General features: G+C 43.7%; 1 non-coding gene across 1 annotated transcript; it reads right to left on the bottom strand.

The window, feature by feature from the left end:
* Positions 1-19,818: 19,818 nt before the first annotated feature.
* Positions 19,819-19,891, bottom strand: TRNAG-CCC (transfer RNA glycine (anticodon CCC)). Its single transcript has one exon. It is a non-coding gene; the product is annotated as a tRNA-Gly (tRNA).
* Positions 19,892-21,053: the final 1,162 nt, after the last annotated feature.

Genomic DNA, 21,053 nt, shown 5'->3' with positions numbered 1-21,053 from the left:
TTCTGGTGGGGACCACTGGAGACTGATCCTGGCAGGGCTCCAAGTGGAGTGGTGCTGGTAAGAACCAGCTAAGCCCCACTGGACTCCCTCCTACAATCTTCCAGAGGGAATCCCAGTGGAGAGGAGGGGTGTAAATAGGAGCCATGTGTGAAACAAATACAAACCAAAGCTTTGCGTCAAAGTGACCAGGATGGTGTGGACCACTGGCCGATGTGGTTGGTGACCCCTGTCCGATGTGAGTTTCTGCCTTTACATCCGCCTCCTGGCTACAGGAAGGCAGCTCTGCTCCAGGTGTCTTGAACACAGCTCAGGGCATATAGCTCCCCCAGGGCCATTCCCCCTCTGCTGTAGGCTGGACCCTCCATTGTTGCAATCTGCATCTTCCTCGTTTTCTGCAGCATCTCTGACCCCATTCGGTGTTCCAGGTCTCAGGGTCACGTGAGTCAGTGAGCTTCCTTGAACTGATGGAGGCAAAGTCCCCCTGCCCTTCCCTCCCAGGTGGAATCTTCTGCCCTTCCTTCCCTTATTCCTGAATTTGTCTCCTGTTCTCTGTTTAACTGGGCTCTGGAGGTAGACCTCTGGGGGCCACGATCTCTGTCATCACATGGCTTCTCCTAGTGTAAAATGGCTGAGCCCCTATCCATCTTGCCTGAGCCTCACCTCATCAGAGCTGTAAGTGGTGCTGCTGTAAATATCCCATGGGAGTCTGTGCAGCTACAGGTCCTGTTGGGTCCCAACAGGAAGCCCTGCACATCCCTCACGTGGTTCAGCATCCCTGCTTGTCTGCAGAGTGTGCTTCTCTGTGGCCTTTTCCAACCAGAGATGCCTTTTGAGGTGACTTTGCTTACTATTTATCCCCCACACTTAGTGCGTTCACCTTCCATTTGTGAGGAAATATTAATAAAGAATTTTTTTTAATAATTTGGTTAAAAGATGTAATTCTACTCTCTTTGAAAAGGCTAAGGCAAGCTTGCTGTCTGGTTATGAAAGTGTCATCATGTACAGCTTGAGCCAGAAGTTCCGTGTGCTCACCATTAAATAAAATTTTATAATGAAAATTTTGTCTTATGAAGGTGAAACTTTGAGAACATATTAGAATTCTCATTTTTCTATGCATAGCAATCAAATGACCTTCCCATACTGCCACATAAAGTATAGATTTAAAGTTAAATGATCCAGTCAGTCATTTACCATTTTCTTAAAGAGTAATTTCTTCTGTAACTATGGATGTTTACATATGGTTTTATTTTTGGTATTTACCTTTTAAGAATTGAAGAAAAACTGACATTCTTTTTGGGAACTGTTTTTTAATAGCCTTTGTTTATTTTTAATATGTGGCGTTCCAGGCCTTTGCTCTAATGATTTTTTTCACACTGCATTGATAATTAAATTCATTCATTTTCCCAGCTGCACAATTCCTTTAAATAAAAAGTTATGGGTAATAACACCTCTTATGCTCAGAGTACAGAGGAGGAAAGGGCATACCAGGAGCTCTCCGTCGGGGGAAATCACTCAGATTGTGTAGGTCACAGGTTAAGGTGAAAAATCTGTGTACAGGTCCTCAGGTATTCAGACCCTCTTAATTCATAGACTATGACCTGTGGGGTGTGATTTTCTGAAACTGAAACACACGAGTGTTTTTTTCTTTATGTTCATAAAGATATGATTTATCTCCATCTATCCTATTTAAATTTTTAGTTCATAATGTGTAGTCATCGTGTCATCAAAAGCACTAAGAGTGTTGGTTTCTCTTAAATGATTGGAGAGTGTTTGCATGCTGTTACCAACTAGCATCTATAGAAAGAGGGCAGTAAAAGTGAGGTGAGATATTTAGTGACATAAAAAGAACCATGTAGATTTGTGAAAATGTAAAACTGTGATCATGGAAGAGATTCTTGAAGTAATGAGAGAAATGCTTCGTCTCTGGGCTAGTGATTCACTTGTAGCTTCTGTAATTTCATGGATGCTATAAGGATTTGGTTTTTACACATTTTAATTTAGTCCAGAGATGTTCCTATTTTAATTATCCATACACAAGGGCACAGTATCTTTCTACGGTTATTGCTATATGTTACATTTATATATAGCAATAGCAATTTGAAAAAAAAAAAAAAAACCAACAAAATGCTTTCACCTAGATGACCAAAGGGTTATACTCATTTGTTTTAATGACACTGTATGGACCTTTGCATTCTTAAATAGGGTTTTTAAATACACGAGATGCAAACACTCACGGATATGCACCCACACGGTTACACACCAGAGAAGAGAAAAAGGATCTGTTTGATGTCCCCCTTTTGTGAAGATTTGGTAGATCCTTCAGTGGCAGCCCCTGAGTGGGGACACCTGGAGCCCCCTGCTTTCCTTGTTGAAATCAGAGGGCCCAGAATCGGGGAACTTGAGAGCAAATTGATTCCCACTGAGCCTCAGCTATCGTATTTCAATACAGAAAAACCCATTTGTTGAAATGTGATATTTTCACTTTTGCATGGGGCTCAATCTGTAGCAAAGAAAGAGACAAAATATATGTATGTATATATATACAATAAGTACATTTCTGAATTATGTATATTTGTAAATATACATAAATACATAATATATAAAAAGAATAAAATCTGATAGAAGCAACTGCTGACAAAAGCTAAAATTTAAGTCACCCAGCTCACACACTATCTGTGAAGAGGTGATTCCCTTACAACCATGGGGTAATTCTGCCTCCTTCCATAGGGAAGCAGGAAGTAGAAATTGGTCGCATTTAAATGAACCCTCCTGCAAAGCCTGCTCCCCAGAGAGGTTGTGGAACATTGTGTTGAATATCTGGCAACTCTGTGGGGGTGTCTTGGGACTCCTCCCAGAAGCAAGCCCCTGATATCACACATTCAGAACAAAGCCTCTGAACTCTGCCAAACGACCCGGTCCCACTGATGAGTCCCGGGCCCAATAGGCCAGCGTAGAGTGTCACCCATTTAATGGGGCAACACCTGATTCAGGGGAAGGAGAGGAAGTAAAGGGGTCACGTGAGCTCCCAGGAGCCTTGGAGGACGGACTTAGGCCAGGGTCACAAAATTGGGCATCTTTGTGACATGAGCCACCCACAGATGTATTCTGCTTTGTTCTCAGATTATTAAAAAGAAATACGAATTTATTGCCGATGTTTCATAATCTGAGATTTCACATATTTATCTGGATTTCTGGCTTCATTTGAATGCTTGAAAGGGCTGGAAAATTCAAGTCCGCACATCTACAGAGAACAACCCATCAGGGCTGACCCCTGCCCCTTTAGATGGTGCCGACCCCTCCCAGGTCCCCATAGTCCCTGTTCCCTGCGTCTCGCACTGGCAAGCTTCCCCACCCCGGTGATCTGACTGGCTCTCCTGCTGCTGCAGGTATTTACACAACACTGGTGTCTTCTTGGGGACGCATTGGCCATGTGGCCAGCTGGGGTTTGTTACAAGTGACAACTGGGCTAAGGAGTGTCAGCTGCGTTGCTCAGAGGTGGGATCTTTCATACTCTCCACTGGGACCATGTTCTTTCAGCCCAGACACAACCACGCTTTTGAGAGCAAGCTCCTCTCAGCCTCGGGAAGGACCACAGAGGCTGATATGTAAGGGGTTTCCTGTGCAGCCCCCTTGCAATCTGCAAAGCCAGGGTAGAAGGCCAGCTCTGCATACCTGCCTCAGGTAGGAGTGCATTCCTGCCGCATTTAAAGATGCTGTTGCCTCTGAAATTGGTACCTGCTGCGGTTTGGGGTCTCACAACACGGTTGTTCCCAATGGTTAATTTTTTCTTTCCCTCCCGGTGGTGGTGAGATATGTGTAGATACACTCAAGTATGTGTGTGTACGCATGCCCAGATGGGGTCTCCATCAGCTCTGTTTTGGCCTGGCACAAGGGGAGATACAGCAAGAGTGTGGATGTTTGTGTGCGAGGCATCCCTGCCACTGGGACACAGCTCAGAGATCCTGCCTCTTGCTTCTTGCCACTGTCTCCTGCTGGACCAGGAGCTCTTGGAGGACAGGGCAGCTGTCATGTTCATCTTTGTATCTCCAGTACAGACTTGTAACTGGTGGATGTAACTGACTGGGTCCCTGGATGGATAGATGGATGCGAAAGGAGCTCTGTCTTCTTCTCAAGTCTGGAATGGGAAGTTGCTAACTTAGCTCAGTGGTTGTGGTCCAGCAGGCTCCTGAGATCGTGGGAGGAGAAGCGTGCGGAGAGATTCTGTGGGCCCGGGTCCTAGCCTGGCCTCTGCCTCTTAGCCATTTCCTTTCCCAAAGAAGGAAAGCTGGGTCATATTTTTAAGATTACTTTTCCTGTGGAACCTCTTCATTCCCCTCTCCTCTCCCCACTCCCTGTGTTGTCTGCCTATTACAACTGTCAGGCTCAGCCCTGGAACACAGTTTTCTTATGGACCTCCAAGATCTTAGTCCAACCTGAGCTGGAGGGGGGAGTAGGTGCTTCAAAAACCTTCATTTTCAAGGAGAACTCACTATCCTGAAATTGGGCACTTACCTTCTTTTCCTTTTCTCCAAGAGGCATCCTCCCCTGCACCCCACTACAGCTGTGTTGGTGGGAGGACCTGGCTCCCCGGCCAAGGTGGTTGGACTTCAAGGCACCATTCATTATGCCAGTCCACAGCTAAAGATGTTTGCTGAGATGGTAGGCACCTGAGAGGAGCATCTGGCTCAAGCTGGGCTCCCTTTTCTGGGAATCTTTGTTTAAAAGCTTCGGTCTTAAAATCAAAACAAAACCTTGGTCTTAGTTCCTTGTGTTTAAGGGGAAGTGAAGATGAATTCAGCATTTGAGACCCCAGTAAGGACAGAAGCTGTCTCACACCTTGCTCAAAAAGGATCCCTTTTCAGGCTACAAAAGAAGAGGATTTGGAGTAGAATTTGAGGGGACACATACGGCAAAGGGGCAAAAAACCCCACGTCCAAGGAGTTTTCACTGGAAGAAGTGTAGACTCCCAAACTATGTTGATGACACAGGCTTTCTGAGCAAAAGGAATTGGAAAAAGGAAATTACCAGCACATATAGGATGAGCAAAATGATTCTCAGCTAAAGATCTTGGAGGAAAAGAACTCTTTTTCTCATGTTGAGAAGAAAGGCTTCCTGAAAAAGTACCAGAATGGAAGGTGGAGGTGGGGGCGGTGGGGGCGGTGGTTATCTCCATCAGGGATTACAGACTCAGGTGTCTGCCCAGGCCAGAGCCAGGGCTGGCGGGGAATGAGTCCACCCCGAACCACCCTTCTTGTCTTTGCTTGGCTGAACCATGCCAGAACAGTTGGAGGGGAATTAATTGCAGGAGGAAAGAGCAGGCCCAGGTTAGTCTGTATGTGTCCTTGGAGACATATGTATATATATCTCTGCCATACAGGCCCCTGCTACCCCTCCCTCCAAAGATTTTACTGTTTGTGTTTGCGTGTCCCCATCTTCCAAGAGCTGCCAGTCAACCTAACCTAGAGTGGAGCCATCTGGGCAGCTGAGTTTCCCTCTTTTTCTTTCTTTCTATCTTTTCTTTGAACAGCATTTAAAAGTAGTTCAGTTCAGTCGTTCAGTCATGTCTGACTCTCTGCGATCTCATGGACTGTAGCATGCCAGACTTCCCTGTCCATCACCAACTCCCAGAGCTTGCTCAAAAAGTAGTTTATTAGATTTTTTTTTTTTTCCTTTTTAGGCTGTGCCATGTAGTATTCAGGATCTTAGTTCCCCAACCAGGGATGGATCCTGTGCCCCCTGCTCAGTCTTAACCACTGGACTGCCAGGGATGTCCCTACATCAGGGTTTTCTTTACTTGCCCTGTCAAGAATTTATGCATATTTTACACCCATACTTCCTTGCTCCTCACTCCCTATGCACCCCCCCACACCCACACACACACACCCCTGACCATATTGTAACATCTCCCAGGGCAAGGATCAGATCAGATCAGATCAGTCGCTCAGTCGTGTCCGACTCTTTGCGACCCCATGAATCGCAGCACGCCAGGCCTCCCTGTCCATCACCAACTCCCGGAGTTCACTGAGACTCACGTCCATCGAGTCAGTGATGCCATCCAGCCATCTCATCCTCTGTCGTCCCCTTCTATTCCTCTCGGTACCCAGGACTGGGCAGTACAGCCAGGGCTCATGTGTCTCTCTTTGCTGGTGGACTGTTGAGGTCAATGCATGTTTGACCTCAGACGTTTTGCAGGCCTGGAATTCTCATTGTGAAGGTCACCCAAGACAAACTAGAAATTGTTTTAAACATATTGCCCCGAATGTGAAGCAGACACATGGGGTCTGAATAGTCAAGAGGCAGCTGGAGCTCTAGGCTTCCAGATCTGGCTAAATTAGAGAGTTAAATGATGTACTGAAACACAGGAATATTCTGCTTTTACTGTTCAGAGCTCCCCGTCCCCTGTTATTTGTTTTACACATTTCCCCCATTAGAAAATGAAGCATAGCAATTAGAAGACAACTCGGATGTTCTGTATTCAGGGGTTTTCGCATATCTATTTGGTAATTTTGTATCTGCAGCAGCTTGGGCAGAGCATCCTTAAAGAGCCCTGTTTGGATTTGTCTGGATAATGTTTCCCAGTTCAGAGTAACTGCTAGAGCAGTAAGAAAATGCTTGGCAGAACTCAGCTCCATTAGCTTCGCTGTTCACACCTGCGGTGCTTCTCCACCCAGGCGCGGGGTTAACATAAGCACCTGATATTTGCAAGGACGCGTTAGGAAAAAAGAGAAGGAAAAAAAAAAAATCAAGATGCCTAATCAGAAATTACCTTACTCGTAGTAAAACCTAAATTCATGAGAATTTATAAAAATAGATTTCTTTTAAATGCCGGAGAAGAGATTTAGAAGCAGTTTGGCAGATTGGGATGCATGGGACCGACCTGCGCCAGGTTCTTCTTAGGTTAATAAATATTCATTTTGTTTTTTTGGGGGGGATTCCAAGTACAAGACAGAGGGTCCTTGTTGTAGGAGTCAGATCTATTTCTACAGCAAGAATTTCAGATTCTTTAGTATCAGGTATTCTTTTCTAAAAACGTAACTCTTTCCTAACAAGTCAAACCTCCAGTGGGAAATGCTCTAGGAGAGGGATTCAGCCACCGCCTTTCCTTCCTGCGTGCAGCTAAGCAAAGCCAGGTCTGAGCACCATGCTTTCCATGCTCTCTCCCCTCTCAGTAACCTTTTTTTTTTTTTTTTTGGACACACAGAAAAAGCTTCATTCAATATTGATAGTGTTTCAATACGTTAAAATCAACAGCACGTCAAGAATCTTATATAAAATGTGTACAGATGGCATATTTTTTCCTGGTTTCACCTTTTTTGACCAGAAGGGTCCATTTTTAAAGGGATTTCTCCTCCCTTGAAGCCTGTAGCCCGTCTAGTTCTCACAGAATGCAGGTCCAATTGGTACTGAAATGGTTCCTCCCAAGATGTCTGTGAAGGTGTTATTATTAGTAGTACCATCTATTTTCTGCGAGTGCTCAATTTAGCAAATTTGGGATCTTGAAAAAAACCTTAAAATAATTTTTCTTCATCTGAGAAACAAGAGAGTAACATTGTCCGTAAGAGGTAAAAATAGATGCCTTGTCATTCTAACAAATATTTTAAAGCAAACCAGAAGATATATTCCAAATATGTTTCACTGAAATTTATTTGAAAGACAAAGAGAGAGAGAGAGAAAGAGAATGAGAGAGACTCAGTTTTAGTTGCAGCTGTTCCCAAAGAGTTTGGGAACAAGTATTCTTTCTTTCCTTCGCATGATTTCGATAAAATTAGGTCAAAGAAATGTTCATTTGGAAACAGTGCTTTGTCATATTATCTACAACACATGTCTAGCAAATTTATGAATCCAGCGTTCATCGCCGTGAAGTTCCCAATCCTAATGAATGGTTTAGACAGCATTGTCATCAATTTTCCGCAGGTGCAGCTGAGGCAATCAGTCACTTCAATCAAAAGCCTCCGTCAACTTGCGTGGCGTTGTCATTTTTTACACTCGGATTGCTGAAATTAACAAAAACGATCACTCCCAGAATGGCTTGACACCCCTCCCGCCTGTGGGTGGCGCTTTTGAGCAGCGCTTTGCTGCTAGCCGAGCAGCAGATTTTGAAAGCATTTTTTTTTTTAACTTTATACTAACATAATATTTCTTTTGTGATATTATGGAGATAAAATTGCACTGTGTGTTTTAACATACAACCACCTCTTAAGGCAAAAAAGTAAATTCATGTAAATGAGTTGGAGAAAGTGATAAGATTGGTTGGTGGGCGAGTCGCAAAGGTGGGACATGGGATGCTGCAGAGAAAGGCTCTGATGGCCACCAAGGAGGTCATCAGGTTCCAAACTTCCTTGTCCCTTCCCCTGTGAGGCCACATAGCAGATGGCAGTTTGGGCTCTGAACTTTGGAAGCTGTTGCTTTAAGAGTTAAGATCGAAAAACCAGGCCACCTGGTTTCTTTCACCTTGTATTTCCTCTGAGTGTACCGTTCACTTGCTTCCAAGTCTCTGGAAATCTTCTCCAGGGAAGGCTTTATCGATATCAGGAGAGGCACGTCTTATCACTATATGGGTGATGAGAATTATATTCTTACCTTTACAGCGAGTGAGCTGCTTCTCCTCCAAGGGGTAAAGGCACCTTCACATCCTCTCACTTACCTTAAAAGACTTCACAAAAGATCCGAAGAAGGAAAAGCTTTGGCTTTTTATATCGCTGAAAAATAACCTTGTTTCCAGAACTCCTTAGTCCAAAAAGGATTTCAATAGTTCCAGCAATACAAAGAGAAAGCTGCGAGAAAAACTCTGCATATGCCAAAGATGAACACGGCTGTCTTTATCCTGAGAACACGACCAGGTGCCTTCTAAATCTTTAAAATATATGGACAGACAGAAAGCACTTAGCATCCGTTCCTCCATGATGAATAGAGTTAACCTTTGTAGTTTGCCAAAAGTCAGTAAGTTTTTCTTTCCCATTTGTTTCAGCAGAATCAGGAGTAGAAATGCAGGTGGGACCAGATAAACTCACATTGTCTTGGCCTTTTTTGCTTACCTACTTGCAGCCAGACTGCTTATAGCAGCGGGTAAGAAAGATGTGCTAATATTAACTCATTTAAACGAGTGGGTTACTTTTATTGACAGAAGTGCTTGAATGTATTAAACTGGCCGGGAAAATACTGAGGTGTCTTTCCTTTGTAGGTATGAGGAACGGTCAGTTACCCCAATGTTTCTGTGGTTGCATTTCAAAATCCATGGGGTTTCTGAGGAATGCAAATTGTAAGCCTAGAATAAAAATGTACTTTTTAATAACTAGTTGTGTCACTTTGCAAACAGCTTTGATGCAGGATTCCTGCCTGCATCTTTGTCATCCATACTTGCGTTTACGATCCCTTCCCTCAGAGAGCAATTAGGAACCGGAGTTCCAGCTAATATTTGAAACTCCATGTACGTCTGCAGCCAAAGGGGAAAAAGGGGCTGTGATCATCTGTACCTAGACAAAAGCATTCTAACAGCGCCCACCTTCTAGACACTCGATAAGAAATGCCGTTGGGGGAGCCTGAAGCGTCTTGAGGGGGTGGCTTTTCTGCTGAGGAATGAAGATGGCCACCCAGTAGCCAGCCGGGCTTGCTGGAGGAAATCTACGTTTTGGTTCGCTTCCGTGGAGTTTGAAGTTAAATGGTCCTGTCTGCTGCTTCTCTTGTTTGTGTCACTTGGTCAAGATCCCTAGAAATACACCATTACAGTTTCCCTTTAGTTTATTACAACAGAACTACGCCAGTCAGTCTGCATCTCGGCCTCCCCTAATTTCCTGGGAGTGCCTGTGGACTACATCTTTTCTTTTGCTTTTATTACCAAAATATAAAAACATTTGACTTGCCATCACTCTTCATGTAACTGTAGATGTTGGAATAAAAGGGGAAGTTGAAATAGAATGTCCATAAATCAAACAAATGGATGCAGGGGAAAGAATCAACAGCACATATAGTCAAAAATATGTATCGTCTTAAAGGAGATGCTTTGTGTTGCCTGTATGTTTTAATATCATGCTCTCCATTAGGCTGTTCTCTGTTTTACAGAGAAGGCAAATATTTCCATTTTTGATTTTTTTTTTCTTTCTCTTCCAATCCAAATGAGAATTTCTTTGTAGTTGTTGTTATTTTCTTGCTAAAAGGAAGGGAACTAACATGGTTTTTTTCCCCCATGAATATATGTGGTGGAAAAAAAATGCAGCGTGTTTTGACTAAGCATGCAAAATGTTTTATTAATCAGAGCACCAGAGTAGAAATGAAAGCACTACGTCTTTAAAAGTGCCTGGGCGTCCAGGTACGCGGGGAGATCCGTAAAACCGTTGACCAAGCACAATATACGTAGACAAATGTCTTCTCATTGTGTGATGCGTGAAGGCCATGATAGATGGCTTCTAACAACAAAGCGTGGCCACCGAGACAAAATTAGTGTTGTTTTAATTACCAGTGTCTGTAATGTTATCTATCCATAACTGCCTGAAATACACCGTCACGGAGGGTCAGCGGGCGACCTGAGCTGGTACTTCCAACACACGGCTCTTATCGGCTCCCCGGTCACAGCATCGTGCTTAAAAAAAAAATAAAAGTTTAATGCTTCCCTCGCAACATTTACTTATAGCGAAAAAATTGTTTCTTGTTTAAGGGAAGTGCCTTTATCTTTTTCTTTCAAAGTGAGGAAAACAAGCAGATCTTATTAAATGCTATTTGGAGGTCAGAGTAATGGGCAGAAAATGGAACTGGCCTTGACATTCTTCAACGAAAGTTTACACTCTCGGAGCGGTGTTTTTTGTCAGTCACAAATAGCATTATGACACTAATAGGAAGGAAGATTCTTTATTTTTGAAACCTCCTTGAGCTGAGATGGGCCGCTCTTCAGACGTTAGTAAGTGTGTATATTGTGAAGATGAAGTATCCCTTACTTTCTGAGCTTGCGGGAGATGAAAGATAGGCCAGCTTTTGAAAATGGCCTGCGTGGCACATGCTATAAATGAGCAGGGAAAGCAATCGAGCTAATAGATTACAGTAATTATCCAATCTTTGGCTAGTTTGTATTGGCAAACTATAAATACAGTACACATTAGAACAAGGTGCTTACAGAATGTACATGAAAGGTCATTGTAATTTGCAAGTCGCTAGTCATTAGAATATGCTAAAAACCATTGCTTCAGGGCTCAGATTTTAATGATGAATACATTGATTATTAAGTAGCAGAGGAAAAATGTACAAGAGCTGCTGTGGTGTAATGATAGGTCGCTTTATTTTGGGAAGGAAATCAACTCAGCTTCAGAATGCATGCATTGAGGAATATAATTGCAGCGAGGAAAATTCCTCAGAGGAGCTTGGCACATATTAAAAGCAAAAACTTGAGACATGTTTGTGATAAGATTACTAATAAATCTCTGGTAAGTCTTAGACTCCTGACAATAATACAGCAACAGAGTACTTCATCTTCTCCAAGCTTTAGAATTTAAGATCAGTCACAAACAATCTAAATTACGACTGATGCTAGGCAGATGCAGTACTGGACGATGCTGCTCGTCATAAATCTCTCGTTCCTTATATGCAAATTAAACTCCATTTTAAAAGATAATTTTTCACATGGTGATCGCCTTTATTTGCGAAATGCTGGTGATTTTTAATGGGGAGAGGAAAAGGCCAGGCTCCAGATCTGGGAAGGATCTTGTGCAAGAGGGGCGTCTGGACGCCTTCTGCCGCCGACTTTGGAGAGAAGTTAGGAATCACGTGGCCGTCAGGGTTCCCTGGTCCCATCTATGCTTCGAGGCTCTCTGACCTTTTCCAGCAGAGCCAGGTGCCCATTCCTGCTCTTTCTGGAATGGGAAGATGTTCTCTGATAGTCCCCCCTGCCCCCCCGGCCCGTGCCAGCTCCTGGGTGCTAACTGCCCTGACTCTTAGGGGTTTGTCTGTTTGCATTTTAGAGGTAAAGCAGCTTACATCTGTGTCCTAAGGGCGAAGAGCTTGTTTCTCCTCATCCTGCCTGTCCTCTTGAAATGTTTGTCTCTCAAGCACTGAGTTTTTATTGTGGGGCTGTTTGTGGGAAACTTGGAAAGAATGAAGAGTTTTAAAAGAGCAGCACGGGCTTGCTTGCCTTTTCTGAAATTTATCATTCCTCTGCTGTGTCAGCCATCAGTGCCTGGGGTCTCTGGGAAATACTTGGCTTTGGGTGGAACCGTGGGGCCGGGAGAGCTGGGGCCCTCCTGGGTACATGGATGTTGGCTGCCACGGATCTGCCAAAAGAGCCAAGCCAGGGGATTCTCACAGCCCGCAGGCCCCCCCGGGGCAGCCTGGCAGTGGACTGCCTGGGGCGTTTTCACTCTCCATGGGCCTGTAAAGAAACATCAGGACCGAGGGCCAATGTGGCCAGTGGGTTCCCTTCCGTGGGCAGCGGCACCAGATTGGAAATCTGGGTTCCATCAGAGGCTTGTGCCTGCTTTTCCCTGGCGCTCAGGGCCTGAGGCTCCTACTTATTTGGGGATGGTTTCTTGATTCTGTAGTGTAATGGCACATCTCAAGGAAGTGTGAAGTCTGTGCTTCTCTTTGTCTGTCATTCCACCCCCACAGCCTCCACAAACACACACACGTGCACACGCACACACTTCAAGTTAATGGACTTAAAACCCAAGTGCTTGTTGATCAGTGCCAGTAAAATCCTTTCCAGGGGGAAGGGACCTGCAGTTCCTCAGGGATGATGCCATGAGAATTAGGTGGTGCTGCACTTCCCGTTGGGTCCTGTATAGCCAGTGATTTCATCAGCCTGAGCATTAAGCGGCAACGCTGCACAAGGGTAAGAATATAAATATGCTTTACAATGCACAGCTTCCTATCGTAAGAATACTTCCTGAGTGGATGTAAATTTACAACAGGTGCTTATCAAATGTGAAAATGCTTGCAAATCAGAAACAAACTTTAGGGTTGTGAACATATTTCAGTGATGGCTCTGGTAAGGGCTGTGCTCCACGCCAAGCGATAATGTTGTTCCTCTTTAGTTTCTACATGAAGTGTCTTTCCAAGGTTTACCACAGGGGAAATGATGGTGGCTGAGCCTCAGATTCTGCTGTTAAGATGCAGATTTATTTAATAAAATCCATATTTACCACTAGGGCACACATACAGCCAGTATGCCCCAAATTCACAAGAGAGATCTTTTCCTTTCAGAAGAACTAATATTTTCCTTAATTGCATGTTTCTACCAGAAGGCAAGCATCTTCTACCCATCTTTGCGGAGTCATGATAGAAACATTTTTTAAGTGTCTCTTTCTTGATGACTGAAATGTGCTGTATCTGGAAAGCAAGGGGAGGGGATCACTTCTTTGGCTGGTTGGCCTGCTCGAAACACTAAATTCCTCAGAATAATTGGGTCTGGTGTTTTTCTCTGAATTGCACTTTTTCTTGCAGCTTTAAAATAGTCCCCACCCCCTTGCCCCCCAAATCTTTAAGGTTTGCTCGCAAGATGTACTTGTTGTGCAGGCAGTAATTAGCCTGTTACAGAGATATTAATTAACATGTTGGAAATGTTTTCTTTATTAATGAGAAATTCACACATTCTATTTAAATTAATTTGTATAGTTTAAAATTAATTTATCGTGGCCTTTGATGACCTCAAATCTACTAAGACAAAACTGGAGTATTGTACTAACTGTTAAACCATTCATTAAACATTTTATGCAAATAGTGTTTGTTTATAAACAAATTAACTGCAAGGATTTTCAAAACAGGTGCTGTGTTGTGAATGCGTACTAAATGATGTGGTACTGAAAGAATTAATTAGACCTTCAGATGTAATTAGTTGCAATAATTTGCGTGATTAGCGGCTTGGTTAAGAAGTAAGACACACACATTGTAATGCATGGGAGAGTCACTGCAGTGGTTTTGTCTTTCATAGGGTGAGGATAAGCCTTCTCCATGTTTAGGAAATTTTTCAAAAAAATTGCTGACATAGCTGGAGTTAATTGCCAAGTGTCCTGTGGGGGAGAACGTGGTGGTGGTTGTTTTTTCTCCCTCTTTCTCCCTTGGCTTCTTCCCGTGTGTAGCCATCGGCTGCACGGCTGTTTGTTTGCACCTTTATGAATTTTTAAAAGAGAAAGTTGTTAACCCCAGATCTTTGCATCCCCAGAGGAAATGACGACACTTAACACTTTGAGGGTTAAAAGACAGAACGCAATTATTATAAGGCAAAGGAAACATGTCCCGCATTTCAAGATGGGCTGTTATCGCTCAGGGAATAGCTGCAGTCATTTTTTTGATGTCGCAGTGGAAGTGTCTCGCCTCTTCTTGGCAGAAGATGGGCGGCCACGGTGAGCAGTTTCATCTGATGGGCTGCGGAAACCGGGACTCGTCACTGCCGATGCTTTGTTTACATGATGCTGGCGTTCTGGGGGCAAGGGCACTGAGATGCCTGGACCACAGTATTCAGCTAAGTTATTCTCTAGGGCCATGTTGCTGGGACATGGTTCTCCAAGTTTTGGGGACCCACAGACCCCTGCCTTTTCTGCTGGGGGGCTTTATGACATGATCTAGCTTTGGAGAATCCTGGTGAAAAACAGATCATAATTATTTCATTCATTCATTCAAAGATATCCTTTGAGTATTCTAGGGACACAGTAGTGATTGATACAGATAAGATTATTTTCTGATGGTTCTTGGTGTAGGGCAGAGACAAACAGATGATATTTCAGTTAATTTCAGTGATGAGGAAATACGAAGAAAATAAAACACGATAATCCAATGGAAAGTGACCCAGGGGAGTGAAGAGGGACAAAGTCTATACAAGTTTTCAGAGTTTTTAAGTGGGTCCCAGTTCCTTCAATTTCTTTCCAATCTATTTTAATATGAAACTGCTTTGATTATAATACACATGAATTTCTTTATGTGTGGCTGTATTAAATGACACAATATACCCATAGATAACTTCAATGGGACCTCCTGGCAAAGTAGGTGCTCACTAAATGACTTCTGAATGTGAATCTGAATCTTGCTTGATCAGACGCCTGTGGACACGGTTGGGATTTTGACAAGCTCTAGAGAGGAACTGGGATGGTGCTCCTCACTCAAGCATGCAGTTCCTTTTGCAGCCCCTCCGAGCAGCTGTTACTCTGTGTCCTTCCGTAGGCAATGGTGGCCTCCCATGCCGAAGAGGCAGGGTCGAGGTAGCAGGTGATTGGTGACGGGTCGCTTGAGGTCTACATAAGCCTGTTAGGTAAACGTGTGTGTGTCTATGTGTGCGACATGCCTTCCTCTTCCTGAAGCCTGGTAAATAACAGAAAGACTTGAAAGGCTTGGGTTTTACAATTTACTAAAAGGCTCCTTTACCAAGGGTTTGTTAGCTCCTGCACGACCTTGCTGAATGACCTCTGGAAGGGCTGGGATGATATCTGAGTTCCCTTCTGACTCAAGAGATCAGCGATTCTCCTTGACCTGGGAGAGATGGAGGATTTAGAGATGAAAACTTGTGAGTTTCCAGAGGACCAGAGCTTTCTCTCCTCTGAGTTTCTTGGTGGTGTTTGATTCTGTTCATCCTCATTTTCAGCTGGTGTTTGCCAAGCAGTCTTTAAAATAGGCCCTTTTTGGACGATGTTTGAACTTGAGCAAAATTAACATTTGCGTGTCATCAGTAGCTGCAGTGCATCATTCTGGGCAGTGAAGGATGAAAAGTCAAAGAATGTGGGCCGCTTGATTAAAATGAACAATCAGGGCAAGTTCTGAAAGATGGATACGGAGAGCCGGCCTGTTAATTTATGTGGACTCGATTCCAATTGCACAGGCACATTTTTTTCCCCTTTGAAACTTTTAAGAAATTAGGTTTTAAAGCTGAACCGGTGCACCACTCAACTTAAAATAGAAAAGAATTTGATTTTATGCGGTGCCTTTCCCATCCTGGCACTCTCTAATATTGCATATCAAGAGCTCCTGACTGTAGAGTGGCGGGGAGGCGGTGCTGGTTTGAATGACTTCTGAGAAGGTGATGAACAACACAGCCCTTTGGCTCAGCACTTGGAGAAGCACTTCCTGTGGGGTTCTAAAGCACCTCTTCTCTGGACTTGTGCACTTCTGTCCCTTCCTTGAACTATGATCACAAATACCATCCCATCTTGCAAGATTCAACTTGAATGTGGTGTCCCCCACCCCTACCCAGGTATCATTAGTAGTTTATCCCTCTGGAATAACCTCTGTAGTAGCGTTTCTATATGAATTGTGATCCGTTTGTGTGTGTCCTTGTGAAAGTAGTTGGCCTTTGTAGTAGAGCACCTGTACTGTGCCCGTGCAATGGAATCACTCACAAGATTATTTATGATCAAAAGAGAGAACGCAAACCAAATGCCTGCAAGGCAGGCTTCTGACAAAAGTCAGTGTTGCTCCCTTCCTCCTTCTGCTTCTGCATGGGGAGGAGGGCGGATTGGCAGGCCACAGATGAATGAAATCCATCAGTCTCTCACAGACTTGGCTTCAAGTCTTTCCCAGGCTGGAGGAGGGCTTGGTGACTCATTATGGATGATTCTGTAAGTCACATATTCTTGACATCACCTCTAAGTGCAATAGGTATTGACTTTTGAGAACACACTCAATTTTTTAAAAAAATCCTTTTTATTTTGTATTGAAATATATCTGATTAACAATGTTGTGATAGTTTCAGGTGAACAGGGAAGGGACTCAGCCACACATATACATGTATCCATTCTCCCCCACACTCCCCTCCCATCTAGGCTGCCACGTAACGTTGAGCAGAGTTCCCTGTGCTATGGAGTAGGGCCTTGTTGGTTCTCCAGTTTAAATACAGCAGGGTAAGGACACACTCTTTGCAAGTGTGTGTGGATCTGCAAGGAGATCCAACCAGTCCATTCTAAAGGAGATCAGTCCTGGGTGTTCACTGGAAGGACTGATGCTAAAGCTGAAACTCCAATACTTTGGCCAGCTCATGCGAAGAGTTGACTCATTGGAAAAGACCCTGATGCTGGGAGGGATTGGGGGCAGGAGGAGAAGGGGATGACAGAGGATGAGATGGCTGGATGGCATCACCGACTCGATGGACGTGAGTTTGAGTGAACTCTGGGAGTTGGTGATGGACAGGGAGGCCTGGTGTGCTGCAATTCATGGGGTCGCAAAGAGTCAGGCACGACTGAGCGACTGAACTGAACTGAAGGACACACTCATTGTTCACATGCTACCTGGGAAGACCCAAATCACAACATAATTGTTCTCCTTACTGGTTTATTATGTCTCTTTTCTGAACCTTAGTTTCTCCCACTGCAGAACAGTTCTCGTGTGTTAAGAGTTTCTTCCCACTCAGATACTTTCACAGCCTATATTTGGTCTTGAAGCAATTATAGAACCTGGGGATAAATTAGCCTAAGGTATTTCCTTTGCCCTTCTTACGTCCTCTTTAATTTTGGGTTGTGCATTTATTTTGGGGTCTATTTCTTTCCCTCTTTTCAGTGTGATGTATGGAAAAACAGTGTTTAAAAGAGACCTTGTAAAATTACACTTGGATTTAAGCAGAATTCTATGAAATGTGTGCTTAAGCATTTTGGGGGTAAAAAAGAATTGAAACGGGATATTCTCTTAGACTTAAGTATCTGAAACTGGAAATAAGTTGCAAGGAAGAAGGAAGTAAGTATCCAGAGAATTCCAGTGCATCCTTTAGGGTCTGGCTCCCTAGGACCCAGAAATGGTGCCTTTTTGGTGGGAGGGCTTGGGTGATGTTAAAAACGAGGAAATGATCTGAACAACTACAATGATTAATACTAACACTCGTCTTCAAAGAGCCATGAGCTCTTTAGTATCTATGAAATATATGAGGCTTCAGTTGAAGTTTTTATCTGAGAGATGTATCTGGGGCTCTATTTCATCTTCACTCAGCTGAAGGCAACCTTGAGGGCTGCATGGAAGGAGGGGGAGATGGGTGGAGACAATTCTGAGGATAGAGAAGCAATATTCTTGCAGAGGTGTCTTGGAAAGCTTGATGTCCTGTGTTGGCTCATGGAAAAATTCAGCAGGTGAGACCACCATTTTGAATGGTGTCAGACCTGGTTGTTACATCCACCTACACCCCTTAATTGACCGACCAAACTCTCTGCATCTTAATTTGCATATAGATCATGAAAGAAAGACAAACTCTACCTTTCAGGGTTGTTATAAGGAATATTATCTATGGAACATGCACTCAACAAGTGTTTTGTTATTAACTGCATAGATGCCATCACTCTGGTTTCCAGATGTCCATTCTAGTTGAGGTCTATCTTCTCTCTGCTTCTCCCCACACTCTTTTGAAGAGCTAGCTGCTTTTTAAAGGAGCTATTGACAGACTGTGTCTCAGGTCTTCTGTAGGGTCCGGCCTGACCATCTCCCACATGAACATTTTGGAAACACAAAGAGAAACAATTAGAGGTGTGAGAAGGCTGGCATTGAAAGACGGCCCAAAGAAGAAGCCAAGCCATTTCATCAATGTGGAAATTCACTTGGGTCAAAGATGGGGTTATGGTCAACATTCATTATTTGGTCAGTGTCCCTGGCTGAAAGGGGGTGAGCCTGTCCAGAGCAGTGCCCTCACCAGCTGATTTGTTTCTACTTGGAAATTCCTTTCCATATCCAAGGTGCCACAACAACTTACCTGCCCATTGCCTTTCATCTAATTTCCTTTTGGGCAACCCTATCTAGAGCCCATGCTTGGCATTTCCTGCCACTGGCAGGATGAAAAGGATGCTGGAGAACATGTTTCTCTGGTTCTCGAGCATCAGCAAGTTCAAGTACACACCCAAAGGTAATTTTGTTAGGCAACATGCTAGTTCTTCTCTGACGGTCGTTATGAGCCCCAGTGATAAAGTGTGTATGTTCCAATGATTATAGGAATTTTATTTTCATCTGGTTTTTATATTGCTATAAATATTTTGCATTTACCAAATAAAGTGGTTGCTACATAGAGATCATAACTTCTGGGACCTAAATTTGCTTCAGATGATAGGCAAATTATAGACTACAATATGTGATCAAACAGCAGTATGGGGAACTTAAATAGAGTGAGCCCTGAGGACGGAGGCCGCTCAAAACTGTGGGGGATGGACTAAATGGTAGTTTTAGCAAAGCTATCGCTGATTCCAGCAGATAAATTATGCTCTGCCTTTTTGTATCTCTTTGGGACTGTACTACATAAATTATGACCAAATATAATTTAGGCTATCAGCCTATATTTCTGAACATCCATCTTGTACATTTTAAGTACAAAATTACCATTTTGCAGAAGTATAAAATTGAGACCAATTTTTTTCCATCTGTGCATTTAACTTCTGCATACTTTATAGCAGCTAAAGGGTTCGAGAGGACCTCATTACCATCCAAAGGGGACGTTAGCCCTGTGACTATATAACTGTATTAAGATCTACATAAACGGGAATAAAGTTCGAGGGACAGTAGAATGTGGAATTATATATTTTTTCTTAAATGGAGATGTAACTTTTACATAAAACTGCTCATCTCTGCTTTCCTGAATAAGAGTAACTGTTTATAAATTCAGACTTGCTGATGAAGAAGTCTGTGTATATGAAAAGCCCTTCAAAACATGAAGAAAAGGGCAGGCTGTCAGTGACCAAGGGGGTACCCCATGGGGGCTTTCAGAGACCTCTAGGCTCTTGTTCTGGACTTGAACTCTGGGGTGGTCCACAGAAATGGCAGGGGACCTTTGGAGCCCTGTCCGTTTATCACACAGCCTACCTCAGCTTTCTTTTTTAAAAAAAATTATTTGGCTACTCTGGGTCTTAGTTGCAGCATGCAGGACTTTGAGTTACGGCATGTGGGATCTCATTCCCTGACCAGGGATTGAACCTGGGACCCCTGCATTGGGAGTACAGAGTCTTAACCACTGGACCACCAGGGAAGTCCCTACCTCAGCTTTCTGAATAATATCTCCTGTGCCCACCCATTAGGGGTAAGGCCCGTGCTCAGTTGCTCAGTCATGTCTGAACTGACTCTTTGCAGCCCCATAACTGTAGCCCGCCAGGCTCCTCTGTCCATGGGATTTTCCAGGCAAGAATACTGGAGTGAAACTGTATGGCAAAAACCACCACAATATTGTAAAGTAATTAGCCTTCAATTAAAGTAAATAAATAATAATTACAAAAAGAATACTGGAGTGGGTTGCCATTTCCTACTCTAGGAGATCTTCCCCACCCAGGGATCAAACCCACCCCTCTTGCGTCTCCTGCATTGGCAGGCAGGTTTCATTACCACTAGCACCACCCGGGAAACCCCAGGGGTAAGGCATGCATGTGTGCACATGGGCTTTTTATTGTGACTTCAGGTAGTTGGCTTTCCAAGAGGCCAAAGGTGAGCTTGACTAAGAAGCAATAAGGACAGCAGAAGGATTGTAAGGCAGTTTCCTTCCAGATTCTGCCTGGCACAGGGAAGTCTGCCAAGGGCATTTGGTAAACCTCTATTGAGGGACCAGAGCTGCCTCCAGCCTGGATTTCCTCAGGACTTGGGGTGACACTGCTCTGATGACCATCATTGCATCTGAGGGTGATTTTTCTAGGGTTGGACAGCTGGTTGTTCCTGGAAATTGCTGGAATGGAGCTGCTTATGGTTTACAGCATGGAGAGATAGCAGAGAGGGATGATGTAAGACTAGACTGTTCAGGCCAAGAGGACAGCTCTGCTTAACCTTCTAGCCCCTCACTCCTGCACATACCATGAATAGTTTTTTTTTTTTTTTTTTGAAAGATCTTAATGAATTTTTGCCCTTAATCTTTCTTTGTTTCTACATATGACTCTTCCCCCCTTCCAAACTACTTTTTCATTTTTTCTCCTATGTCATTTCTTTCTTCCTGGTGTATCTATATATCAGCCAAACAGGATGGCTTGCTGGTCTACCAGCACTCTCTATTTATGGTGCTCTTTAGTGAACTCTTATTTACATAATTTGGGGGAGGTGTCCCAACTTAGCCCTCAGGGGGCTGAAGTCCAGGTGGAGAGAAACGATGAACAGGGCCCCTGAGGACAGACAGTCAAGATTTGGGTGTAATTGCTGTGGACACGACTGAG

The sequence above is a fragment of the Bos taurus genome, chromosome 18 (assembly GCF_002263795.3).
Source record: "Bos taurus isolate L1 Dominette 01449 registration number 42190680 breed Hereford chromosome 18, ARS-UCD2.0, whole genome shotgun sequence".
Taxonomy (NCBI): domain Eukaryota; kingdom Metazoa; phylum Chordata; class Mammalia; order Artiodactyla; family Bovidae; genus Bos; species Bos taurus.
The sequence above is the reverse complement of the archived record's forward strand: the minus strand, read 5'-3'. Positions and strand labels throughout refer to the sequence as shown.